General features: G+C 40.8%; 1 non-coding gene across 1 annotated transcript; it reads right to left on the bottom strand.

Moving 5' to 3' along the window:
* Positions 1–2,788: 2,788 nt before the first annotated feature.
* Positions 2,789–2,895, bottom strand: LOC138170741 (U6 spliceosomal RNA). Its single transcript, XR_011170721.1, has one exon. It is a non-coding gene; the product is annotated as a U6 spliceosomal RNA (small nuclear RNA).
* Between the last annotated feature and the right edge of the window lie 7,818 nt (positions 2,896–10,713).

The raw sequence follows: 10,713 nt of genomic DNA, 5'->3' as shown, positions 1-10,713 counted from the left end.
AACCCCAACTGCCTTCCCAAAAAAAGGCAAAAAATAAAAATAAAAATATATAAAACATGGAATTTGTTATCAAGGTACTTATAATCTAACTGGAGTGAAAAACATATAGAAATTATTATGATTCAAGGGAGAGTATAGCAAATGCAAAGCAATGGCCCAGGCAATGGTGATAAGAGAAATTTGAGGAAGGAAGAATTTGCAAATCGAAGAAAGAGTCATAATAGAGGACCTCAATTGGGCCTTTAATCAAGGGAAGAACTTTAAGGGCAGAGATGGTGATGCGTGGTAAAGGAATCCATTTTATGCGTGGTAGATAGTTGTTTGTTTGGTTGTTGTTCTTTGTTCTCAAAGATGACCAAAATGACGTTACTATGTTGGGGTCAAGGCATAGTGTGTCCAACTGTGGCTGCTCAGACTTGGCAGGTTCTACCACAGTTGGGCACAAATAGTCATATGAACATTTGGAATTGTCAACCAGATGGAACTGGCCTCTAACCCATGAGTGGCCAGAATTGAACAGAGCAGGCTAGAAACAGGAGAGTCAGGAATCAAACACAAGTTTGATTTCAAAGTAAGGGAAATGACTTGCAAGCAAGGACTCATGTGCCAGAGCCCTGCCCCTAGGGGGTGAATCCAAGACAGTGTGGAGAGATCTCAACACATATACCTATGGCTAGCCTGACAATGAGGGGTAACAGCAACAATAAGATAGATTTGATTCATAGCAGGACTTCATGACCAGAACTTTCCTAGTGCTCATTCAAGCTCAGAGAACAGCTGGTGCTGGTGAAACCAATACAATAATTATGCAAAACAAATCTGGGATTTTGCTGTAACTGAGATCATCCAGAGGGCGAGTGCAAAGGATTGTTGTTATACCAAGCTCAGGGCACAGTTTGCTTGCTGGGCCTTAGCTCTGGAAAAATAGCATGTCTGCTAGTATCTTGACAGAGTGGAGATGTCTCTAAATTTGCACATATGTTTCGTTTGAAGTACTGCAGTTCTGTTTTGTTCGTAGAACACAGTGCCTTCTTTGATGCAGGTACACCATGCTGGGAGTCCTATGACAGTCTCCCATGTTTCATAATCATTTCCAGAGTTCTTCAGAGAGATCTTGGGAATGTCTTATATTGCTTCTTCTGACCTCTATGTGAATACTTGCCTTGTGTGAGTGCTTTGTAAAACAGTCTTTTTTTAGGCAAATATATGTTTGGCATTCAAACAACATGGCCAGCTCATCAGAGTTGTGCTGTCTGTAGCAGTGTTTGAACACTTGGCAGTTCAGCTTCAGAAAGGTCCTCAGTGTCTAGCACCTTGTCTTGCTAGGTGAATTTCAGAGTTTTCCAAAAATAATTCAAATGGAAGCAATTCAGTTTCCTGTTAGACTGTACAGATTTCACAGATATACAACAATAATGTCAGCACAACAGTTCTGAAGACCTCCAGTTTGGTAGCAGTCTAATGCCTCTTCTCTCCCACACTTTCCTTCAGAGCCTCCCAAACACTGAGCTAGCTCTGGCAAAACATGTGTCACCCTCATCATCTATGTGATCATCTCTGGAAAGTGTACTGCCAAGGTAAGTGAACTTATCCACAGCATTCAAAATTTCTTCATTTGCTGTAACCAGTGTCTCTACATATGGATAGTGTGGTGCTGGCTGATGGAGAACCTGTTTTTTTGGTAAGCCAAAATTAGCACAAGCAGCAGAGAAATAATCTATGCTTCGTTGCATCTCAGCTTCACAGACTGTATTGAGTGCACAATCATCTGCAAACAGAAAGGTTTGCACTAACTCTCCCTCCACTTTAGTTTTGAAACAACAATATGGTATAGGCGATGCTTTTTGGCTTTCTAATAAATTGGATTTAAGAGAAACAGTTTTGGGTGAAGTGGGTAGACTCACTCTGTCTTCCAGAGTCATTGAAGTCTAGTGGCAAGACAAAAGTCAAGTTGACTGGCAATGGTGCAGGATGCAGGATGCAGACTTTGGCGTCTTCCATGCTCTAAGTGCTCCACAGCACCTCCTTCAGCTGCCTTCATGGCCATTGGAAAAAATTGTTCTCATCTGCCCATTCCACCAGGGAAATCTTCACATGCTTAGGGTAGACACCCCCCTAACTTGCCAACAGATTTGAGATACCTCACTTAACCTCAAACTAATTTAGCCTATCTGCTGAAATGGTTTAGCAGGATATGGCCACTGTATTTGCTACAGTTTCTTGGAGCCATAGGTGAGAAATGAGTGAATCAGGTGGACACCAAAGGTGGAAAGCAGCCCTGAGAAGGGCTTGGTAGTATTCACACAGAGATACTAGTATTCCCTGAACATCCCTATTCCCCAAATGGTGTTTAGTATGAGAAAGGCCAAGAGATAGGAGAAGGCAAAGACTAGAAATCACAGACAAATTAGAGTCCAGCTCCTCACATCTGTTACACTAGGGGCTTCCATTAGCCATTCAAAGTTTGTACTTTACTCTTTTCTCTTACTTCTTTCAATGTCTTCTGACCATCTCCAGTCTTCATTCACCTATATAGGTGCAAAGCATCAAAGTTTAGCATTCTCTCAACTACTCAGGACTCACATTCCTTACCGATACATAGCATGATCACAGGATTATCTTTCTTCTTTTTTTTTTTTTTAAAGCAATTGGGGTTAAGTAACTTGCTCAAGGTTACACGGCCAGGTGTTTCTGGGTGGGTGCTAAGTGTCTGAGGCCGGATTCGATTCCCCAGGTCATCCCGACACTGGGGTCAGTGCTCCCACTTGCTGTGCTACCTGGCCGCCCCAAAAATATGGAATGCTTCATGAATTTGCATGTCATCCTTGTGCAGGGGCCATGCTAATCTTCTCTGTATCATTCCAATTTTAGTATATGTGCTGCCGAAGCAAGCACCAGGATTATCTTTCTGAGCATTGTCCAGGTTTAGTAGAAGGAAGTATTAAACCAGGTTCAGGAGTTCATACTTCATTCAGTTGACAATGGGAAACCAATGAAAGTTTTTGAGTAAAGGAGTGTTGTGATCAGTGTTGTGTTAGGAATGTTACCCAGGAAATGGCAATGGCATTTGTTTATAAGAATTTTGAGACTTTGGTAATTGGGCCTATACAGATATAGGTCTAGGTGGAGATGATGATGTGGTAAAGATAGCTGAAGAGATCACTGAGCCTCTGGACAATAAAATCACCAGGTTGTGCCCAGGGTGTGTTCTCCAAAATGGCCGCTTACCTGAGAGGTGAACTGACAGCTACTAGTGAAGACAACAAAATTTGGATCAGGTTGACCACTTCACCTGTGCTGTCTCACTTAAATCCAACCTGAAGCGTCTGGAGATGAAAGCAATTTCAGTAAACAGAAACCTGAAGTACTTAAGCCAGAAGTATGTAGCACTTCAGCCTCCTCTGGATCATATCCTGTTAATTATGGATCAGGTAGCAACTCTGGAGAAGATAGCCTACAAATCAAAACCATATTTGAGGAAACTAGAAGCAAAGTATAAGAGACTACAAAAGTAACGGATGAATTAACTAGTAACAGCACCAAGATTTTTTTTCACCTACAAAGATGTTTCATAAGAGCTGATGTATGTCAGACAAAACTTATATGCTTCAAGTCCATAAAAAAGAATTAGCACTACTGATCCCTGAGCTTTGGTTGGATGTTATGATTGTGGCTGCCCTTTTGTGCATTACATCAATCAATAAACTTATTCAATACCTATTACATGCCAGGCACTGTGCTAAATTTTAGGGAGATAAAAAAGGGGAAAAGATAGTCTCTGCCCTCAAAGAGCTTATAATCTAATGAGGGAAATGGTGAGCAAACAAATACATACAAAATAAGCTATATTTGGTATAAATAGGAGATAATTGACAGAAGGAAGCCATTGGAATTAAGAGGAGTTGGGAAAGGCTTCCTGTAGAAGGATTTTTGTTGTTGTTCAGTCATTTCCATTGTGTTCAACTCTTTGTGACCCCATTTGGGGTTTTCTTGGCAAATATTGTGGAGTGGTTTGCCATTTCTTTCTCCAGATGGGGAAACTGATGCAAACAGGGTCATACAGCTAGTTATTATCTGAGACCAAATTTGAACTCAGGTCTTCCTGACTCCGTGCTATTCACCACCACCTAGTGTACCTAGTAAGGACTTAAAGGGAACCAGGGAGGTCAGTAGGTGGAGCAGAGAAAGGAGAGCTTTCCAGGCATGAGGGACAGCCAGAGAAAATGCCCTGAGCTGAGAGATGGAGTGTCTTGTTTGTGGAAGAGCAAGAAGGCCAGCACTGCTTGATCGAAGAGTAAGGGTTGGGGAACGGGGAGTATAAAATGTAAGAAGACTGGAAAGGTGGAAGTGGGTTAGGAAGCTAGGTTATAAAGTGCTTTGAGGGTCAAACAGGATTTTGTATTTGATCCCAGAGGCAATAAGGAATCATAGGCATATATTGGGAGGGGTGTGTGACATGGTTGGACCTGCACTTTAAGGAAATCACTTTGGTGGCTGAATGGAGGGTGGCTTGGAGTGAGGAAAGGGTTGAGGCAGGTCAACTCACCAAGAGTTTATTGCAATAATCAAGTGTGAGGTGACAAGGGCCTACATTACTGTGGTGGCAGTGTCAGAGGAGAGAAGGGGGGAATAGTTGAGAGATGTTAAAGAAGTGAAACCAATAGGCTTTGGCAGTAGGTTGGATATGGGGGATGAAAGAGAGAAGAGCCCAGGATGATGTCTAGGTTTCTAGTCTAAGGGATTAAAGATGATGTTGTCCTCCACAGTAAAAGACAAGTTGGTGGGGAAGGAGTGAAGGAAAGGGTAAGGAGGAAAGATGATTTCAGTCTGGGACATGTTGACTTTAAAATGTCTATTGGATATCTTGTTCTAGATGTCTGAAAGGCACTTTGAGATATGAGATTGGAGATCAACAGAGAAATTAGGACAATGATCAGCATAGAGATGGTAATTAAATCCTTGGGAACTGATGAGATCACCAAGTAGTATAGAAGGAAAAGAGAAGAGTGCCCAGGAAAAAACCCAGTAGGACACACAAGGTTAAGAGGCCACATTTTCCATTCTGCAGTAGAAGTTAAGTGACTTGCCTAGGGTCACCCAGCTAGTAAGTGTCTGAGGATAAATTTGAATTCAGATCTTCCTGATTCCTAACCCAGTGCTCTACCCGTTGTATCACCTAGCTGCCACTATCTTATGCCTTACTATGGGCCTGATCTTGTACTAGACACAACCAACGGACAAGGTAGGCAGTACAAATATGGGGCTCACATGCAAACTCAGCATCTGTGGTTTGCATTTAGCAAAGAAAAACTCTTGCAAGACACTTCCAATCCCTTCCCCAGCAAGTCCCAGGAAAACTTTGTGGAAAAGGCTATGAAATTCTGAAGAAGATAGTTTGTTAAATTGCTAGGGGAAAAAAGGAAGTCTAAATGTATCAGGCAGAATCACAGACCAAAGAAGCCAACTACAAAGTAAAGGTAAAGTAGAAGATATCCTTCACTGGCATGGAGAGAGCAAAAGAGAAATAAGGGTGGGCTGCAGTGCAGAACTGCACTTATGCCAGAACACACATTAGGGAAGAGAAAAAGGTCTTCTTGAAATTTATTTTATTTTATTTTTAAGGAATGTTCCAGTCACTTCGTCTTGGACATTCAGAGGTTCAACACGAATCCTGAATTTTGCTAGAGAATGTGACCATGGATTTCAGTAAAGACCAAGAGCTGTGTTTATGATGGTAATAAAAGATTTATATACTGGTGACATTTGACCCTGAATAATAAACTTTGATTATTATTTTTCCATGAATCAAATGAATCATCATACTTTAGAAAAGAAGAAATATGAAATATCCAATGCGGGGTAGTTCTAACAAACAAAAATAAAGCCAATGGGCTTTATTTTAACAATGTAGTTTTTTTTTTAATGAGGATGGATCCTGGTTACTGTGCTTAAGAACAAATTAAAGAAATAAATTTTCCATTTGGGGTACACTTTCTGAGCTGAAGAAATGATGTCAACATTACATGAGAATAGATATAGCTCATGAGAGCTCTTCAAGGCTTCTGAACCCTTGAAAAAGGTTAGATCATCAAAACAAATTCAGAGATTTCTATTGTGAATAATCTGTATGGGTGCCAGTTATCAGGGAAAATATTGCTACCTCTGTCACTTTGGAATTAGGGAAAAGCGGTGCTTTTGATAAGTAGATTTCTCTAATATACATACTAGTTATTCAGTCAACTATGTGCCAATCACAATAATATAAAATAATTAGGTTTGTAAGCAAACTTGTCAAAAAAGGTTGTATAATTTGACTTTGAACTAAAACCAAACATGAAGTGATGTGCATGTCCCAGTAAGTTCCAACCCAAATTCTTCTTCCCTTGACTTTATTTAAAAATATCTCCATTGCTCCTTTCTTTCACATGCTACCAAGACAAATCCTTTTAATAGCAAGCAAAACAAATCAGTAACCAGGTTGAGTTTATGTGATGTGTTGGGCATTTGAACTTCGGCTGACTTCACATCTTATCCAGTATTTTTTTTTTGTTTTTTTGTTTTTTGTTTTTTGGAGGAGGAAGGCAGGGCAATTGGGGTTAAGTGACTTGCCCAAGGTCACATGGCTAGTTTTTGTGTTAAGTGTCTGAGGCCGGATTTGAACTCAGGTCCTCCTGACTCCAGGGCCGGTGCTCTATTCACTGCACCACCTAGCTGCCCCTATTCAGTATTTTATGAGTCATAAAATAGTATGCTTTGCTCATCTCCTTCAAGATAATTTCATGAATTTCATAAATTTTTAAAAATGTCTATTGAAATTTTTCCTAGATTGTTTCTTTTTTTTTTCTCCAGTCAAAAAAGTCCTGGGGAGTAGGGCATTACGGGGGTGGAATATTATCAAAACTATCCCAAACTGACATACTTTCAGTCTTAGTTAATATATTACATAGTTTTACTGAATCACTTTTTTCCCCTCTGATTTTTTTTTCTTTAGTTCAAGAGACAACTCCAAAGAGGGACAGGGAAAGGATCTATTTGTAAATCAAGGTATTGAAAAAAATAAAATGTATAAATTTTTTTTAAGCAATTGGGGTTAAGTAACTTGCTCAAGGTTACACAGCTAGTTATTTTGTGTGGGTGTTAAGTATCTGAGGCCAGAACTGGTCCCGGGTCCTCCCAACTCCGGGCCGGCACTCTTACTCACTGTGCCACATAGCCACCCCAAAATGTGTAAATTTTAAAGTGCGAGACTGTTTTAATTATTCTGTTCTCAGAAGTAATCTCATAATATGTAACAGATCTGTATTTCTATTTCTTTATTAGATGTCTATAAAAATAAGTATGTATATAGAAAGAAATGACAGTAGTCACACAGCAAAAATATGACTTTTGGCGTCTTGTGAGTTTACACTTGTGGATTGTAAGAGCAAGTAATCCCTGCTTGTGCTCAGTGTGAACTGGCCAAATGCATTTGCAAATATCACTGAAGTGGGGTGGCTAGGTGGTGCAGTGAATAGAGCACCAGCCCTGGAGTCAGAAGGACCTGAGTTCAATTCTAGCCTCAGACACTAACACAAAAACTAGCCGTGTGACTCGGGAAAGTCACTTAACCCCAACTGCCCTCCAAAAAACAAATAAACAAAATATCATTGAAGAGAAGCAAAACTGGTTGTATTATGTTATTTGATTGATATATACTACCTCTAGTAAGGGTGGAGGGGGAAAGTTCTACAGATAATAAACAAATGAGTAAAAAAATCTCCAGTGAATATGAGACAGATTTGCCATAGTATATTACAAAAAAAAAAGATAATGCAAATCTATCCTTTTGTTTAATTTTTTGAATCATGGGTTGAATATCAGTGATATTAATGTAGACTTTTACTGAACTAGAATCTAAGAACATAGTTCATTATATTATTTATAATTTATATGTAGTCCCATTTGCCTAGCTTCCAAATCGCAGGAAGGGGTTCTTGGAGGATGGCTCTCTCAAGATCAAAGTATTCTATGGGACTTTACTTATAAACTAGAGGTCATGAGCCCCAACCAAGGTGTTTACCTTTAGGAGTCAGTCAGATGATAGAACTCAAAAGCAAAGGCATTTACTGAAATGGCAGTAAGAAAAGTAGCAATAAAACATCTTGCTCATAAACCTGAGGCACATTCTCCCACAAATATACCCAATAGCAGTTAGTGTAGATACACATATAGAGGTAAAGAAAGTATAAGTGGGGAAAGAGAAGCATATACGAAGAGAACATGTATGACTGAGGCTCATACAAAGAAAAGGTAACTCCTGCCTACAGTCCTCTGATGACCTAACAATGCTTCTATTGACTTTGGTCTTGCAGTCACCACCAGACCCCCTCCACTGGTCATTGTTGGGCATTGCTTAGTTGTAGCGTTTACCAACTCCATCTTTGGCTAAACTGAAATCCCTGGTAGCCTTGTACTCTAAGTAAGACACTGCACAGAATACGTGGAATGTCTTCTTCCTTCTCTAAGGAGTAGGATATAATTCCTGCCTTCAAAAAGCTTATAATCTCGTTGGAGATATTGTATTACTATGTTTTGTGGGGCATGAAGAAGCAGTCAGGGCTTAAACTGGAGTACTTAACCTGGGGTTCATGAACCAATGGATAAATTCCAGGGTGTGTGTGAACTTGAAGGGAAAAAATACATCTTTATTTTAAAATAATCAATATTATTTTGTAATGGTATATATTTTATCTTATGCATTTAAAACATCTTTAGAAGGAATCCATAGGTTTATCAGATTTTCAAAGGGGTCCATGACACACTCAAAAAGGTTTGGAGGTGATGAAAGTTACAACCAAGAAATATCCAGCAACGACTAATGGAACAAGAAAAAGGACTTATTCTCCGATAGTGGAATAGAAGAGTAGAGAATGGGTGAAAATAGAGAAATTTGGGGCAATGGTGTAATGGGTAAATGGGTAAATGGGTAAATGGAACTTCTGTTAGATAGCCCAAGTCTTCTCAGAAAACTGAAGCCCAGACCACTGAGGTAAAGCTGTCATAGGACATTAAGCTAAGACCAGCTAAGCAAAGACCAGCAATTTTGTTACTTAGAGGCATTTTGTTGCTGTTGAGTTGTTTCAGTCCCGCTATTTGTGACCCCATCTGGGTGGTTTTTTTTTTTTTTTTTTGCAAAGATACTGGAACAGTTTGCTATTTTCTTCTCTAGCTCATTTTACAGATGAGGAAACTGAGGCTAACAGGGTGAAATCACTTGCTCAGAGTCACACAGCTAGGAAATGTCTGAGCCTGGATTTGAATTCGGGAAGATGATTTTTCCTAACTCCACACCAGGCACTTTTACACAAATTGACAGGTCTCAGAAAGGAATTACAAGGCATTTTCAGGGGGGAACTTAGAAGGATAATAGTAGAGCGTAGTCAAAAGCACTGACAATTCCAGCCTAAGGGTTTCTGCTTCTGTTGCTTACTTAATCTTAGGTGGCCTTTATGTTATAACCGGGGGCAATGATATGGACAAAAAGAAATTCACTTTACTTTTCAAGGGAGAGACTTAGCGGCGAACTCCCAGAAGATGGCAGCAAAGAGTAGCAAATGTGGCTGAGGGCGGCAGATAGCAACTTGGTGATTACCACAGCTAGAGACCAACAGTCAGCAGACATGCAAATTTCCACAAGAAAGAAGCACACTGATATTGTAAGAGCATATCTAAGGTTCTACAGCATGGGAGATTTGAGTTGCCGTGGCTGCATGTGTTCTAACATCAGTGCACCCCGCATAAATGTTGCACACATGCTCTCTGGGTTTGTGCACTCTGCCACGATTGATGTGGTAACTAGTGGAAAAGGAAGGTCTTTTCTTATCACTTTATTTGCTTTGCTATTTGATTAAAAGTCTTTTTTTCTTTGAAGTAATGAATTTTTTTTCTGTTTAGTTTAAGCATATTGGTGGGGTCAGATGATGCTCAGATGGTCTTGAATGAGAACTGACCCACTAAGTGCCTCGAACCTGGGGTAGTTTTCTGGGTACCATGTGTAAATCCCGCCCCAATCCTACAGCGATTTATCGAAGCATCACACAGATAGGAAGTGGTGGAGTTCACATTGGAACCCAGGTCTCCCACGAGAGGAAAAGCATAAAACTGAACGTTCATCTCCCACACTTCAAAAATAAAGAAATGAGGAGGTGTCACAATTCAGGGCCTTCTCCGACTATTGAGGGTCCGTGTCAGTTAATTCAATGCTTGAACAAAGATGTACCGCAGTGAGAACAGTACCCAGGGCGAGGCCAAATGAGATTTAAAGATTACCTTTATTTGGATTAGACTTCGAAAACCACACTGTTAAGGAACATACAGAAGGTAAACCACAGCAGTGACTACAAAGGAGAGCAGGGAGGAGCTGGCTGGCTCACTTTTGTAAAATGGGTTTTGGGGTGGTGGTTTTCCCTGTGTCCCCTTTCCGCTTCCCGGCAGCGCAATGTCAGTCCCTGCACCCAGATCCCAAATTCGCCTCCGCCGCCTCCTTAAAACCCGTTGTTCGCTTTGCATTCCTTAACGGGACACTGCTGCGACATCCCTATTTTTATCCTTGGCTTTGACACTTGAATTAAGGGAAGCATCCTTGGGAAGGCTGGGGGCGGGAGAAGGCGGGAGAGGTGCGGGGGGAGCGGGGGGGGGGGGGGGGGGGGGGGGGGGGGGGGGGGGGGAGGGGGG

The sequence above is a fragment of the Petaurus breviceps genome, unplaced genomic scaffold, assembly GCF_028583685.1.
Source record: "Petaurus breviceps papuanus isolate PSGF00001 unplaced genomic scaffold, PetGlider_PUasm1.0 38, whole genome shotgun sequence".
NCBI lineage: Eukaryota > Metazoa > Chordata > Mammalia > Diprotodontia > Petauridae > Petaurus > Petaurus breviceps.
The sequence above is the reverse complement of the archived record's forward strand: the minus strand, read 5'-3'. Positions and strand labels throughout refer to the sequence as shown.